Source organism: Phasianus colchicus, chromosome 15 (genome assembly GCF_987193195.1).
Source record: "Phasianus colchicus chromosome 15, bPhaCol1.hap1.1, whole genome shotgun sequence".
NCBI lineage: Eukaryota > Metazoa > Chordata > Aves > Galliformes > Phasianidae > Phasianus > Phasianus colchicus.
In genome coordinates, this window is record NC_143450.1 from 2284062 (window position 1) to 2301055 (window position 16994).

At 51.6% G+C, this 16994-nt stretch overlaps 2 pseudogenes; both read left to right on the forward strand.

The window, feature by feature from the left end:
* Positions 1 to 598: 598 nt before the first annotated feature.
* On the forward strand, positions 599 to 6262 carry LOC149915866 (protocadherin gamma-A5 pseudogene; annotated as a pseudogene).
* A 2280-nt stretch (positions 6263 to 8542) lies between these two features.
* On the forward strand, positions 8543 to 16978 carry LOC149915867 (protocadherin gamma-A2 pseudogene; annotated as a pseudogene).
* The last annotated feature ends 16 nt before the right edge of the window (positions 16979 to 16994 follow it).

The following is a 16994-nucleotide window of genomic DNA, read 5'->3' on the forward strand; positions in this document are numbered from 1 at the left end:
TGGCAAAAGCTGGAGACACAGATGAGGTCTGGGAAGTGAAAGGGTGCATCGAGCAGGAATGACATTTATGAAGACAAAAAGGAAGAGGAGCAGAAGAGTGGTGCGGTGGGAGATGTCCCCTGCAAATGCAAAGCTAGAGCTGTAATAGACCCAAGAGAGTGACCTTATCGTACAACTGCATGCATGGCTACCATCGGTCTCTTTTGCCTTCCTACCAAATTCCATGGTGGTTTCTGCTGGTGTGTAAGTCGGTATCTTGTTTGAAATGTAGGTGAACAGAGAGCAATATCGGGATCTTCAATCGTTCTGTGCACCAGGTCTGCAACTACAGTGAGGGAAAAACAATCAGTTAAGACTGTCCAGAGGAATGGCAGAACTGATTTCTGCTTCACTTTGGCCTAGATGCTTATTTCCTTGCTTGGTTCAGTTATCCATTGGGCACATTGTGGACATGCCATGCAACCTGAGTTTCTTCTTCAGAAATAAGTTTTACCTATGACATATTTTCCAGTGATACTGGAGAAGTCTCCAGTGTATTTGTTACCTATGAAAAACCTTAACCACCTAATGCTTGTATGGTAGGAACTGCTCGGTGGAGACAGTCTAGAATGGTGTTCTCCACGGCAGGAGTTTGAGGAGGATGTGGGCAGCTACTGGCTGATCAAGGCTCCCTGAGAAGGGGAAATATGATATTGGAACTTGGATCCCTGCAGTGTGTGAGTGGAAAATTCCATTTGCCAAGTGAGATATCATAACAACATTGTGAATTTACAACGAGATGAAGCATTTCATCAGAAGTGCTCATTTGAAAGATAGGGAAATGCTCAAGAAAAACTGTGATAAACGTGGTACAGATTGTGCTTCTGCAATACGTAGTTACAGGTGAAACTAAAATGGATTATACTTCACGAAGGATACAGTTAGTTTCCAGTTTATTTTCTCATGAGTTGGAAATAACGAATACACAACAGTATTGTCTGCGGTAATGCTCTGAAGAAGAGGAAGCATTAACTTTCATTTTCCAAGAAGAGCAGCATACAACGGAACGAAATGCAGGCAAATACCATCGGCTTCCATAATCTGTGGAAAGAATGTGGTTTCGGTGCACAGACAGTTCAGAGTGCTGAGGAAAGCTGCTGATTAATTGGAGACCCTTGGTAGAGAGAAATGTTCGGTTTGGATCTTCTCTTACTGTGGAAATTGGACATATGAACGAGGATCTGTATCCTGAGTAGCGTGGACCTCGGGAAACAGCATCATGTAGAAAACCAATATGGAAATGAAAAGACCAAGTTCTAAGCACATGCAGAATACTAACTACTGTACGGAGAATACAAAGGAAAATGTAATTCAGAAAGGACAGAAAGACCAATCACTGCAATGGTAATGCAGAAGGTACGTATGCAAAAATGCGATATGAGTAATGAGAATGACATAGAAATGCGATGCAAGAGGACAACACATCCAAAACACAAGAAAAAAGAGATACCCAGAAGAGACCTATGCTATCTTTCAGATCACGAACACCATGGAGAACAGAAGGGAATACATGGTGACCTGCAAGAGAATGACTGCAAAAAAACTAAATGCTCACCATATTAACGAATTTGCAGAGAAAGTGCGGCGTGCGGCGGTGGTGCGGTGGCGACGGTTCCTGCGGCAGAGGCAGCGGCGGCGGTCGGTGGAGCCGTGCGTGCAGTGCCGGGCGTTGGCTGCGGGCGCCGCTGTTCACCGCGGAGGAGAGGAAGGAGCCGAGCGCTGCAGGCAGCCCCGCCCGCTGCGGCCCGGCTCGCTCGCTCGCTCGCTCTGTCTCTGTGTCGGCGTCCGGGCGGGCTGCGAGCGGCCCCGCGGAGCGGAGCGGTGCTGCAGCGAGGCGGAGGGGCGGCGGGAGAGGTCGGCAGCGGACGCCGATACGGAGCCGGAGAAGAAGCGGAAAGAGAGAAGAGGCAGCAGAGCTCGGAGTGGGAGCGGCGCGGAAGCGGCGATCGTGAGGTGGCGGCGGTGGTGCGGTGACGGCGGGGCCGTGCGGGAGATGTGCTTGGCTAGAGAAGGGCGCTGGGGCCGGAGGCAGCGGGCGCTGCTGTGCTGCGTGTTGGTGGCGGCGTGGAAGGCGGCGTGGGGGCATCTGCGCTACTCGGTGCCCGAGGAGCTGCCCAAGGGCTCGTTCGTGGGCGACGTGGCCAAGGACCTGGCGCTGGAGCTGGCGGCGCTGGGCGCCAGCGGCGCCCGAGTGGTGTCCCAAGGCAGGGCGCAGTATTTCGCTCTGCATGCGAGCAGCGGCCACTTGGTGACGGCCGAGAGGATCGACAGGGAGCAGCTGTGTGAGAGCAAACAACAATGCGTGCTGCGCTGTGAGCTGATCGTGGAGGGCGAGATGAAGGTTTATGCAATCGAAGTGGAAATCACGGACATTAATGACAACGCACCCAGATTTCGTGATGAACAAGTGGAGTTGAGAATAGGCGAGACGATAACCCTTGGGTCCCGGTTTCCATTACGCGTCGCTCACGACCCGGACGTGGGTGTGAATTCCCTGCAGAGCTACACGCTGAGCGGCGACGAGCACTTCTCGCTGTCGGTGCAGGCGGGAGCCGACGGCGAGAAGCGTCCCGAGCTGGTGCTGGCCAAGGCGCTGGACCGGGAGGAGGCGGCGTTTCACGAGCTGCTGCTGAGGGCGAGCGACGGCGGCGAGCCGGCGCGGACGGGCACGGCGCGCATCCGCGTGGCTGTGCTGGACGCCAACGACAACGCGCCCGCGTTCAGCCAGGCGGTGTACACGGTGCGAGTGCCCGAGGACGTGCCCGTGGGCTCCACGCTGCTCAGCGTCACCGCCACCGATCCCGACGACGGAACCAACGGCGACGTGAAGTATTCACTAAATAAAGTTACTGAAAAAGCTTTGAAGATTTTCTATCTTGACAGTAACACGGGGGCGATTAAGTTGGTGAAGAACGTGGACTTCGAGGAAGACCAGTCTTATGAACTCGAAGTACAGGCTCGGGACGGAGGGGAACTTTTCGACACGGCGAAGGTGTCGATCTCGGTGACGGACGTGAACGACAACGCGCCCGAGATTTCGGTGCGGTCGGCGCTGAGCGAGATCTCGGAGGACGCGGCGCCGGGGACGGTGGTGGCCCTGCTGCACGTGCAGGACCGCGACTCGGGCGCGAACGGGGAGGTGCGGTGCAGCCTGGGCGAGAGCGTCCCGTTCCGCCTGGAGCGGGCGCTGGACGACTACTACAGCGTGGTGACGGCGCGGGAGCTGGACCGCGAGCGGGCGTCGGAGTACAACGTGACGGTGCGGGCGGCGGACGGCGGGTCGCCGGCGCTGCGGAGCGGCGCGGTGCTGGCGCTGCGGGTGCTGGACGTGAACGACAACGCGCCGGTGTTCGCGGAGGCGCGCTACAGCGCCCGGCTGGCGGAGAACAACGCCGAGGGCGCGCTGGTGCTGACGGTGCGCGCGTGGGACGCGGACTGGGGGCAGAACGCGCGCGTGCGCTACCGGCTGCGGGAGGGGCGGCTGCGGGGCGCGCCGCTGTCGTCCTACGTGTCGGTGCAGGCGGAGACGGGCGCGCTGTACGCGCTGCGCTCGTTCGACTACGAGGAGGTGCGCGAGGTGGAGCTGTGGGTGCGGGCGGAGGACGGCGGCGCGCCGCCGCTCAGCAGCAACGTGTCGGTGCGGCTGCTGATCGCGGACGAGAACGACAACGCGCCGCAGGTGCTGTACCCTCCGGCGACGGCGCCGGGTTCGGGTTCGGGTCCGGGCTCGGGGTCCGTCGCGGGCGCGTGGAGCTGGGCGGGCGTGGAGCTGGCGCCGCGCTCGGCGGAGCCCGGCGCGCTGGTGGCCAAGGTGGTGGCGGTGGACGCGGACGCGGGGCAGAACGCGTGGCTGTCGTACGAGCTGGCCAAGGCGACGGAGCCGGGGCTGTTCCGCGTGGGGCTGCACAGCGGCGAGGTGCGCACGGCGCGCTCGCCGCTGGCCCGCGACGCGGCGCGGCACAGCCTGGTGGTGGTGGTGAAGGACCGGGGCCGGCCGGCGCTGTCGGCCACGGCCACGCTGACGGTGGTGCTGGCCGAGAGCGTGGCCGAGCTGCTGTCGGAGCTGGGCAGCGCGGCGGCGCCGGCCGAGCCCGCCGGCAGCCTGACGCGCTGGCTGGTGCTGGCCGTGGCGGCCGTGTCGTGCCTCTTCGTCGCCTTGCTGCTGCTGCTGCTGGCGCTGCGCCTGCGCCGCTGGCGCCTCTCACGGCCGCCTCCGGCGCCTTCGGCCGTGGGCGCCTGGCGCGGCGTGCCGGCCTCGCACTTCGTGGGCATCGACGGCGTCCGCGCCTTCCTGCGCTCCTACTCGCACGACGTGTCGCTCACCGCCGACTCGCGCAAGAGCCAGCCGCGCTGCGCGGGCGGCAGCTGCTGCGACACGCTCCCGGCCCGGCCGCCGCCCGACGAGGCCGCGCCGCTGCGCGGGGAAGACGCTGCCGCGCCCCGCGCCGCCGAACCCGACGCCCTCACGGTGAGTGCTGCGACCGCGGCGCCTCCCCGGTCCCTCGCTCGCCTGTCCCTTGGGATTTGACATTGCCTGATATCACTTTTCCCTTCCCCGCTCCAGTCAGTCGTTGGTTGTGTGGCTGCTGGCAGTTCAAAGTCTTCTCTTTCTATATTTAAATTGAACACATCTTTACTTCTGATGTCCCCAGATTGCACTGACCTTTGATCCTGACCTCCCGAATATGCATAGCCAGCGTTTTCTTCACTGTCTGTCCAGTACCTTGTTATTATTTCGAATTATCTATCTATATGGGCTTCCCATTGGTAGCAGTGTGTTTGATCAATGTGCTTGATGAATCGTATGGCCAAATCATCATTTGCCATTGGCTATTTGCCTGTAATCACAATTAATTGCTATCTCTGCAGCCTGTAGTGTTTAACTGCTCCATTTGTGTTGCCTTGCGTGAATGGCTTATGATGAAAGCAAGGCATGTGTTTTGCTGTTTCTCAGCCTTTTGTCAATGTCCTGATGACCTCCTATGAATAGATCTGGGCGTATCTTTGCCAATACTTCTTATGGCATCTGCCATGTTGGGATTTTATCACTTTAATGTTTAGTTACATGATGTTTGGGCAGATGCAAGAGTGATGTGTCTACAGCGTCAATGCTGTTTATCACTTTGGTAGATGCAACATTAATGCTTTGTTTCTTTTTGAATGCTAAAGACGGATCACAGTGTAATTGATAGCCCTTTCAAGACTGGAATATCAGTTATAAATACCCAGTGTTGGAGATGTCTTGAATGATTGAAGCTGTCAATAGGAATAATTTCATAGTCTTAGGTTTCTGTAAAACACTGCTGAATGAAGTGCTGTTCATGATCAACTTAGTGCTCAATGCTGTTACAGTTGATGATGCAAGTGAAGTCTGAATATTGAGAGAAGAAGGTGAGAGGCTGGTGTTGAATCTAAGTAGTAGTTAGTTAGTGTGGTTTAGACAAGTGTATGGTTTGAATTCATAGCTGGTTCAATGGTCTGTGGTGGTAACAGTATAATTCTCATTTCCCGGTCTTTAGAGGCATCGATATTTCCCTGGAAATGTTCACCGAAGTTGTTTATGGAGCATCTCTATAGAGCTAGAATGCCATATAATCCCAGTGTGAATTCTTGTTTATTCATCTCTATTATTGTCTATCCCTGTGATTTCCTTCACTGTGATTTTCATGTCTTCCGGCCTATACTACCTGGATGGATGTGGTTCATGTTTTACATTTCTGGCCAATGTTGTTATGTTGCAATATGAGAGTGTTGTAGTACAGGAAATTCTTCCATTGACAAGGTCTCAAGCTGTAGACAAGATTATATGAGGTAAAAGGAAGCAGGAGGTTAAAGATGATGTCTTATAGTTTCTCGGTAGTCTTAACTTCTAAAATAGTCCCACCGGAAGAGACTTCAACTTCTGTTTTCTTTCTTTCTGTGTGCTTCCAACCATGAGTTTGCTTTGACTGCCACCTTACACTTTGCTTTGTTGGCAGGGTTGTTTGACTTCCCAGTCGCACATGTGCTGGGTGTCTCAGGTGCGTTGGTCTTGAAACAAAAGGTTAATGACCTTATATATGATTTCTGCTTTATGTTTAAACTCTTTCCAACTTCTGTGCATGATGATACGTTGATGGAATAGATGTTCTTGTGCCAACCCCTGTCATGGTCTTTTTGCTTATTGTAGGGAAATGGGCTGGGCTACTGGTCTTTGAAGGTGTTTGTTATCAACAAATATTGAAGAGAATCATAGGCATATTATTTGGGAATTGCTTGGGGATGCCAAGTATGAAGAAAATGTGGAGGAAAGAGGGTTGTTTGAATTCTGACTGCATAGGAATGGAGCAGACATTGCTAGAAGGCAATTGGAAGGTAAGTGCCATTTTGTGGGTCCATCACTTTAGCTTCATGTTGAATGACATTTGCCGTGACTGCACAGCACGATCTGAAGATTGGTAAGTAATTGCTTCACTTCTCAGTTTTGCCTTGTTTACTGTCAAAGCTTAAAGTAGTGGACAGTGTGGGAGGGAGCTCTCATTGCCCTGGATGGCCTTACTTGTTTCCACCAGTCAGGAAAAGGACTTGGACATGCTAATGTTTTCTTCAACTGTAACTGAATGACATGCTCTTGCTAGCAGCTGACCGACTGCTTCATGTTGAATGTCTGCGTGGTGCAAGAAAAGGCAGTGAATGCAGAACAAGGATGCTGAGTGGCTGCATTTGAATGTGGCTGGATTTGAATGTAGACCACAGGGGAGCTGGCTGTGATACTGTGTGGCCAGCGGTTTGATATCATAGTTGGTGCGAATAGCTGTAGTATGTATGAACCATTTTTTCCCAGTTTCAATGTCTTGCAGGGTAATGGTAATCGTCTGATGATAAAATTTGTCTCTGTGTATGGAATGGTGATGCATATCTGGCAATGGCTTATTAATCTTGTTTGAAACATCTTGTGTGTCCAGATGTCACATCATGATGCAGCGTTTCTTCATAGTTGAAATTTTGTTTATAGGTCTTCTTCCCAGGGTGGCTGTGTTCCCCATTTCTAATTTTCTGGACAGACCATTGTGCATTTGGAAATCATATGGCTGTACTGTCAAGCCTCCTGGCCTTCCTTGAGCAAGTGTCAACAAATACATACAAACAGAATGTTATGTGTGATGCTGGGTCTGAATCCCTCATGGTTTGGGTTGTATGAGGTAGGGTAGTCTGATTAAGTTGAGGCTGGACTTGATGATTTTGGAGGTCTTTTCCAACCTGAGCAATTCTGATTCTATGTTTTCCTGAAACAATTTGAAGTAGTTCTCCTATTAACTCTTCTTCATAGACGTGAGAAATGAGCAGAAGAGTTGGAAGCATTCTGAGAAGTGGTGAGTTTTTCCTAAAGTGAAATCCTCCATCTTGTAGTTTACGGGAAGAGTTTAGGGCCCTATTTGCAGCTTCGAAACTGATTGGATTCCAGATGTTGTGGGGTTGAATTTTAGTGTCCACAGGGATGACCATTGTATCTTCTTCAGGAATTCCTCAGCCGTATTTCTCTTTGAATGCTTCTATGTGCTGCTTGACTGTTGAAAGCATTTCTTGGACTTATGTCCGTGTAGATACGTTGAATTGGAAAAGGCAGCAAAAAATAGTATTGTATTTATTTTCTTTTCAGTAATGTGTTATCTGTTCACATTGTGTCACTAGCTGGGTATTTTGGGGGAGTCAGAGGTAGTGTAGAATGCCAGAGATGTGCGGGTAGCTCTTTGTTCTGTTCCTTTTTTATGTCTCTGCTGCCAAAGTATACCTTAGAAGATTGGAATGTCCGTTACAATTATGGAAATGAGGGAGTCGTTTCCATACGTTGACTATGTACAGCTGTCATCGATAAAACTAGTGTATATTTCTCTTCCAAAACAATGTCAGTGAATGAAATGCTCCTGGTGTTGTGTGACATAACAGTAGGAATCTGGATACTGTCCTTGGTGCTGACAGAGCCGGAGACTTCAGAGTGCTGTGTGTAGCAAGTTGGCTTAGAGTTTGGAAAATTGTTAAGAAGGCTCCGTCTGGCCTCTTGAAAGCAGACTTTCTTGTCTGGATTTCCTTTCACATCTGGTATCAATGCCTGCAACTATTTCTGCTACGATCATGGTTTCTTTAGCCCTAGAGACAGCATTGGTTCCCCCAGATTCATGTACTTGTCAAAGGCTGCGTACGTAGAGTGGGCCTGAAAAGTGACAGCGACTGAATGCAGCTGGAGGTACTGGCTTCTGTGATGCTGAAGGCAAAGAAGAGAGGAAGAGTTTTGTGGGGAAAGATGTTCCCTGAAAACATTGACCTAGGGCCATACCAGACACCATATAGTACTGTCATATTACACCTACATGTACACCTGGCTGCATGTCTCTGATGGGTCTTGGTTTCCTTCAAACCCAGTGCCACGTTTTTTTCTTCCAGTTTATGAGTAGGTATCTTGTTAGAAATTGAAGTGAACTGAAAGGAAGGCCAGAGTTTTCTACTGTTCCAATCTCCAAGCATGTAGACATTCCAGAGGGAACTGACAGGTGCAGACTGCCCACACAAGGAATGACAGAAATTATTTCTCTATCACTTTGGTGTAGATGCTGACTTGTACATGTTTTAGTTTACCAAAGGCTAGAGATTATTCTTGCAACACAGACATAGAGATCACAGGCAATCCTTGAAATAGAATGGCTGATGGGTCAGCAGTGCATTTGCCTGTACCAAGTTTTACTTGCTAATACTGTGCCCAGGTTAGTGCCTATATCACTAGATCCCTTTCATTCGATGTCATGGCATTGAAGACGGACAGTCCTGTTTGTACGAGCCTTCAACCAGTACCACTGAATGTAAAATCATGATGTACAAAGATGCAACTAGAGTTTTCATTGACTTCAGGTGCTCACTTTAAGGCAAAGATGTGTCAGTGAAACTGCACACTGCAGCAGTGTCCCTTACAAGGTGTTTCTTGATAATTAGAATTGAAAACACTTGAAATGGCACAGTCTGCCTTCTCAGTGGGCTCAGGGGAACCCCTGGCTCCTTGTCTAACCCAACAATGGGAAAGTACATGGATTGGGAACTCATCTGCATGATGCACTGGAAAGTAAGCATGGCACATACCCTTTATGATGTATCATGGATACAGTTTATTGTAACAGTTTATTGTAGACCGTTGACACTGGAAGAACAAGAGAAATCACCAGTGAATGTAGCAACAAGTTGATATTGCAGTGCTGGAGAACCCAAAAAATAATTGGAGAACGATTGTAAGAATAATCTATGGAGTACATGATGTACAGGGTGCTTCTGCAAAAATTAGATAATGCTCAGAAGTATTTAGAACTGGAATTAAAAATAACGATCCTGCTTTCTGTGTGTTAGAAATAACGGATCAAGTTGATCACCTTTCCATGTCCTTTATCAGGATGGCCTTGAAGAAAGAAATAATTGTTTTGTCCCCTCAACCGAGGACCAATGAAGATGCAGCTTGAACTGCCAGTGACTTCCAAGTGCTTTGGAAAAGGGCTTCTTAAAACAGAGTTGTGTCAAGTCAGTTTTACCCTGCAGCAGTGCCCCCAGTTTGTTTCACTTCATGTAGAAGAAGAAATACCATGTAGAGCCAAGCTATCGGCTTGCAGGGAAAGGTTACTGGAGAACACAGCAATACTCTACGCATTGTTCAATCAAGCGGTAGCAGAAAATCAGCAAGCGTTGAATATGCCCATCACCTCTGATCTACCTGTGGCACGCTGGCTAGTCGAGAAGAAGTTACAAACTGATGTGGAGAACTTGTGGCCAATCGCAGAATTGATGGGGTGGGCAGAGGAGAGCTGCTGGCTCCTGCACCGTGACAGGGAGGAATGGTATGGTTTGGGAGCTCCACTTTCTGTTGAACTCTGCTATAAGCACAACACATGAAATCCCTTCCCTGTGTAAGATGGAGAAAGTGTGACGGTTTCGTAAAGCTAGTTGAAATGGAAACAAAAGACATCAGGAATGTATGCAGTACTGAGATAATAAAAGACACAAGGAAAACTTAGGAATATTACATTCGTGAGTGACTGAAGAAGAATCTCTGGACATCGGAAGGAGGAGTGCCCTTGTGCAAAAAGGGGATAAGACTGAGATGTGTAAAGAGATGGAATATACCACAAAGATTCACCATAGCCTAAAAAATAGCTGGATGAAGAGGAAATCTCTGCTGCTGTAGGCAGCGAGCAGTGTGAACAAGACCTATGTCGTCTCAACCCAGTCGAGAAGGACCGGGTGAAAAGGAAAGCACAAGACTGTTAGCGAAGTGCTGAGGTGGCAGTTCCCGCGGCAGAGGCAGCGGCGGCGGTCGGTGGAGCCGTGCGTGCAGTGCCGGGCGTTGGCTGCGGGCGCCGCTGTTCACCGCGGAGGAGAGGAAGGAGCCGAGCGCTGCAGGCAGCCCCGCCCGCTGCGGCCCGGCTCGCTCGCTCGCTCTGTCTCTGTGTCGGCGTCCGGGCGGGCTGCGAGTGTCCCCGCGGAGCGGAGCGGTGCTGCAGCGAGGCGGAGGGGCGGCGGGAGAGGTCGGCAGCGGACGCCGAGACGGATCCGGAGAAGAAGCGGAAAGAGAGAAGAGGCAGCAGAGCTCGGAGTGGGAGCGGCGCGGAAGCGGCGACCGTAAGGTGGCGGCGGGGCCGTGCGGGAGATGCGCTTGGCGAGAGAAGGGCGCTGGGGCCGGAGGCAGCGGGCGCTGCTGTGCTGCGTGTTGGTGGCGGCGTGGGAGGCGGCGTGGGGGCAGCTGCGCTACTCGGTGCCCGAGGAGCTGCCCAAGGGCTCGTTCGTGGGCGACGTGGCCAAGGACCTGGCGTTGGAGTTGGCGGCGCTGGGCGCCCGCGGCGCTCGAGTGGTGTCCCAAGGCAGGGCGCAGTATTTCGCTCTGCATGCGAGCAGCGGCCACTTGGTGACGGCCGAGAGGATCGACAGGGAGCAGCTGTGCGAGAGCGAATCCGAATGCGTGCTGCGCTGTGAGCTGATCGTGGAGGGCGAGATGAAGGTTTATGCAATCGAAGTGGAAATCACGGATATTAACGACAATGCGCCCAGCTTCCGAGAGGGAGAAATTGAACTGAAAATGAATGAGGTGACAGCACCGGGGTCACGATTACTTGTGCCCGAGGCTCACGACCCGGACGTGGGTGTGAATTCCCTGCAGAGGTACGCGCTGAGCGGCGACGAGCACTTCTCGCTGTCGGTGCAGGCGGGAGCCAACGGCGAGAAGCGTCCCGAGCTGGTGCTGGCCAAGGCGCTGGACCGGGAGGAGGCGGCGTTTCACGAGCTGCTGCTGAGGGCGAGCGACGGCGGCGAGCCGGCGCGGACGGGCACGGCGCGCATCCGCGTGGCTGTGCTGGACGCCAACGACAATGCGCCCGCGTTCAGCCAGGCGGTGTACACGGTGCGAGTGCCCGAGGACGTGCCCGTGGGCTCCACGCTGCTCAGCGTCACCGCCACCGACCCTGACGACGGAACCAACGGAGACGTGAAGTATTCGCTGAATAAAATTACTCAGAAAGCCTCGAAGATATTCCATCTGGAGCAAGATACTGGAGCGATCAAGCTGGTGAGGAATCTTGATTTCGAGGAATGGAACTCGTATGAATTGGAGTTACAGGCACGTGACGGCGGTGGCCTTTTCGACACGGCGAAGGTGTCGATCTCGGTGACGGACGTGAACGACAACGCGCCCGAGATTTCGGTGCGGTCGGCGCTGAGCGAGATCTCGGAGGACGCGGCGCCGGGGACGGTGGTGGCCCTGCTGCACGTGCAGGACCGCGACTCGGGCGCGAACGGGGAGGTGCGGTGCAGCCTGGGCGAGAGCGTCCCGTTCCGCCTGGAGCGGGCGCTGGACGACTACTACAGCGTGGTGACGGCGCGGGAGCTGGACCGCGAGCGGGCGTCGGAGTACAACGTGACGGTGCGGGCGGCGGACGGCGGGTCGCCGGCGCTGCGGAGCGGCGCGGTGCTGGCGCTGCGGGTGCTGGACGTGAACGACAACGCGCCGGTGTTCGCGGAGGCGCGCTACAGCGCCCGGCTGGCGGAGAACAACGCCGAGGGCGCGCTGGTGCTGACGGTGCGCGCGTGGGACGCGGACTGGGGGCAGAACGCGCGCGTGCGCTACCGGCTGCGGGAGGGGCGGCTGCGGGGCGCGCCGCTGTCGTCCTACGTGTCGGTGCAGGCGGAGACGGGCGCGCTGTACGCGCTGCGCTCGTTCGACTACGAGGAGGTGCGCGAGGTGGAGCTGTGGGTGCGGGCGGAGGACGGCGGCGCGCCGCCGCTCAGCAGCAACGTGTCGGTGCGGCTGCTGATCGCGGACGAGAACGACAACGCGCCGCAGGTGCTGTACCCGCCGGCGGCGGCGCCGGGTCCGGGTTCGGGTTTGGGTCCGGGCTCGGGGTCCGTCGCGGGCGCGTGGAGCTGGGCGGGCGTGGAGCTGGCGCCGCGCTCGGCGGAGCCCGGCGCGCTGGTGGCCAAGGTGGTGGCGGTGGACGCGGACGCGGGGCAGAACGCGTGGCTGTCGTACGAGCTGGCCAAGGCGACGGAGCCGGGGCTGTTCCGCGTGGGGCTGCACAGCGGCGAGGTGCGCACGGCGCGCTCGCCGCTGGCCCGCGACGCGGCGCGGCACAGCCTGGTGGTGGTGGTGAAGGACCGGGGCCGGCCGGCGCTGTCGGCCACGGCCACGCTGACGGTGGTGCTGGCCGAGAGCGTGGCCGAGCTGCTGTCGGAGCTGGGCAGCGCGGCGGCGCCGGCCGAGCCCGCCGGCAGCCTGACGCGCTGGCTGGTGCTGGCCGTGGCGGCCGTGTCGTGCCTCTTCGTCGCCTTGCTGCTGCTGCTGCTGGCGCTGCGCCTGCGCCGCTGGCGCCTCTCACGGCCGCCTCCGGCGCCTTCGGCCGTGGGCGCCTGGCGCGGCGTGCCGGCCTCGCACTTCGTGGGCATCGACGGCGTCCGCGCCTTCCTGCGCTCCTACTCGCACGACGTGTCGCTCACCGCCGACTCGCGCAAGAGCCAGGCGCGCTGCGCGGGCGGCAGCTGCTGCGACACGCTCCCGGCCCGGCCGCCGCCCGACGAGGCCGCGCCGCTGCGCGGGGAAGACGCTACCGCGCACCGCGCTGATGAGCCCGACACCCTCACGGTGAGTGCTGCGACCGCGGCGCCTCCTGACTCCCTCCCTCGCTCGCCGTTCGCCTGTCCCTTGAGATTTGAAATTGCCTGATATCACGTTTCCCCTCCCCGCTCCAGGCTTTCGTTGGCTGTTTGGCTATTGGCACTACGAATCTTCTCCTCCTATTCATAAATTCAAGAGTATTATACTACTGACGTCCCCAATATGCACAGGCTTTTGGTCCTGCCATCAGTAATACATCCAGAGATTTTTTCTTTCTCTGCTTGAAAGAAAGACTTCATTTTTATTTGGAATTCAGTATTAGTATACACTTCTCACTTCTAGCAATGTGTTTGATCATCAGTGTATACTGAATTGAATGTGCAAATCCTCCTTTGGCATTCAATTTGCCTTTTTTCACAGTCAATCAGAATTTCTACAGCTGTTTGTGTTTACCTAATGCTTTAGATATTGTGTGTAATTGGCTTGTACGGAAATCTTGGGTTGTGTTTTGCTGTTTCTCAGCTTTATCAATTCTGATATGACTTCATATCAATAGATCTCGGTGTATCTTTGCTAACACTTTCTTTGGCATCAGCCACGTTAGGGTTTTATCACTTTAATATCTAGTTGCATCATTTTTGGGCAGATCCAAGAGCAATGTCTCTACAGTGACAATGCTGTTCATCACTTTAGTACATTCAGTGTTTTTCCCTTGTTTCTTTTCAGTTCATAAAGACTGATCTCAGTGTAGTTGGTAATCTATTGAGGACTGGAATGTCATTGTTGAATGTCCAGTGGGGGATCAGTTTCCATACCTGTCTTGAATTTTTAAAGCTGTCAGACTGGAAATAGAATTTAATATACTTAGGTTTCTGTAAATTGTCACCGAGTCAAATGTTACTGTTCATTATCAAGTTAGTGCCAAATGCTATTATGATTTATCATGACAGCAAAGTCTGTTGAATGTTGAGAACCGAGAGTGAGAGTCTGGTGTTGAACCTAGAAAAAAAGGCCTTGTATCCTTCCCTGACATGGTCTTTGTACACATAGTAGAGAAATGGGCTGGGATTTGTACACATGGTAGAGAAATGGGCAGTTCCTTTGAAGCTGTTTGTTATGAAAACATACTGAAGACAATCCTATGAGTATTATTTGGGAATGGTGTGAAGATGCTCTTTCTGAAGAGGTGCTGGAGGAGAGAGAGTTGTTTCACCTGTGACCATATAGGAATGCAGCAGAGTTTGCTGGAGTCTAATTAGTATGGTAAGAGTCATTTTGTGGGTCCACCGTTTTACCTTCATGTTGAATAGCATTTGCCAAAATTGTAGAACAAGATCTGAAGAATGGTAGGTAATTTTTTCAGTTGCCAATTTTACTTTTTTTTTTTTTTTTTTTTTTTTCCATTGTATGCGTAGAGCAGTCAGGAAAAGGACTTGGATATGCTTAAGTTTCCTTGAACTGTCACCGAATTACATGCTCTTGCTAGGAGCCAAAATGTTGCTTAAAGTTGGATAAATCCATGGTGCAAGAAAAGGTTGTGAATGCAACAAGGATGGTGAGTGGCTGGATTTGAATGTGAGCAGCAGTTGGGTCAGCTGTGTTGTTGTGTGTTGTGTTTGACTTCATTGTTGCTGTCAAGACCTGTATTATATATGCACTATTTTATCCCGGTTTCAACATATTGCATGGTAATGGTAAGCATCTGATGACAAAATTTGTCTCTGTATATTGAATGATAATGCCTATCTCTAATGGCTTATGAATGTTGTGTGAACCCTTTCATGTATCTAGATGTGATGTTGTGATGGAGAGTTTCTTAATAGCTGTAATTCTGTTTATAGGGCTTTGTTCCCAGGGAGGCTATGATCCACGTTTCCTGTTTTCTGGGCAGAGCATATGCATTTGGAAATGATAGAGCTGTTTTGCAGAAAATCCTGACGTTCCTTGAGCAAGTCACAACAAACACATGAGGACAGATTGTTTAGTGTGACAAAACTGAGACTGAATCCCTCATGGTTTGCGTTGTTAGAGTTAGGGTAGTCCGGTTACTTTGAGGTTGGGTTTGATGATTTTGAAGGTCTCTTCTGCCCTGAGCAATTGCATGTTTCTATGGCTTCTTAAAATAATTTGTATAAGTTCTTGTATTAACTCTTTTTCATTTAAAGCTTCGTATTCAGAGGAGATGAGCAGGAGAGTTGGAAACTTTCTGAGAAGTGGTGAATTTTTCCTAAAATAAAATCCTCTACTGTGTAATTTAGTGGAAGAGTTTAGGGCCTTACCTGCACCTTAAAAACGATTCCAGATGTTGTGAGATTTAATTTTAGTGTCCATGGAGAAGACCATTATTCCTTCTGGAGTTTCTCAGCCACATTTCTCTTTGAATGCTTCCATGCGGTGCTAGCATTTCTGGGTCTTATGTCCATGTACATATGTTGATTTGGAAAAAGTAGCAAAAATACTGTTGCATTTATTTTCTTTTCAGTACTGTTATATGTTCTTGTGCCATCAACTGGGTATTTCAGAAGAGCCAGAGGTGGTGTGGAATGGCAGAGATGTGCAGGTAGCTCTTTGCTCTGTTCCTTTTTTATGTCTCTGCTGCCAATGTAAACCTTAGAGGATTGGAATGTCCATTAGAATTGTGGAAATGAGGGAGTCGTTTCCATACTTCGAATGTGTAGAGCTGTCAACGATAAAACTTGTGTATATTTCTCTTTCAAAACAGTGTCAGTGAATGAAATGCTCCTGGCACTGCCTGCCTCAATAGTAGGAAAGTGGATGCTGTCCATGGTGCTGACAGAGCCGGAGACTTCAGAGTGCAGTGTGTGAGAGCTTGGCTTAGAGTTTGAAAAATTGTTGTGTTAAGGAGGCTCTGTCTGGCCTCTTGAAAGCAAATTTTCTTGTCTGGATTTCCTTTCACATCTGGTGGCGATGCCTGCAACTCTTTCTGCTACAGTCCTGGTGTCTTTGTCCTTAGAGTCAGCGTTGGTTCCCGTAGTATCAGGTGATAGGTTAAAACTGCATATGTAGAACAGGCCTGAGAAGTGAAAGAGATAGAATGCAGATGGATGCACTGATTTCTGTGATGCTGAAGGCAAAGAAGAGCATAAGAGTATCGTGGGGGAAGATGATCCCTGCAAACACTGATGTAGGGACTTACCAGGTTCTGTATATTGCTGTCAAATTTCACCTGCATGTATATCTGGATACATGTCTTTGATGGGACAAGGCTTTCTTCACACCAAGTGCCATAGCGTTTTCTTCCAATCTATGGGTAGATATCTTGATAGAAATTGAGGTGAAAGAAAGCAAGGCCAGAGTTTTCAAGTGCAAACATACAAGAGAGATCTGGTGACTGCAGATGGCCCAGACAAATAATGGCAGAAATTATTTCTCTGTCACTCTTGTGTAGATGCTCACTTGTACGTATCTTATGTTTTCAAAGGCTAGAGATTATTGTTCTTGCAACACAGACATAGGGATCACAGGCAGTACAAGAGCATGAAGTTTTTCCTTGAATCAGGAGGATTGATGGGTCAGCAGTGTATCTGGCTTTACCGAGATTTGATTGCTAGTATTGGGTCAAGGTTAGTGTCTATGTCACCAGGTCCCTTTCTTTCAACATTATGGTGATCATGAATGTCTATTTTCTTTGTGTGAGCCACCAACCAGTACATCTGGATGTAAAATCATGACATGAAGATTCAACTCCAGTTTTCATTGACTTCAAAATGCTCATTTTAAGGCAAAAATTGTGTCAGTGAAACTATACACTACAGCAGCGCAGCAGGACCAGCTGTTGCTTTATAATTAGAATTGGAAACATTTGAAATGACTGAGCTAC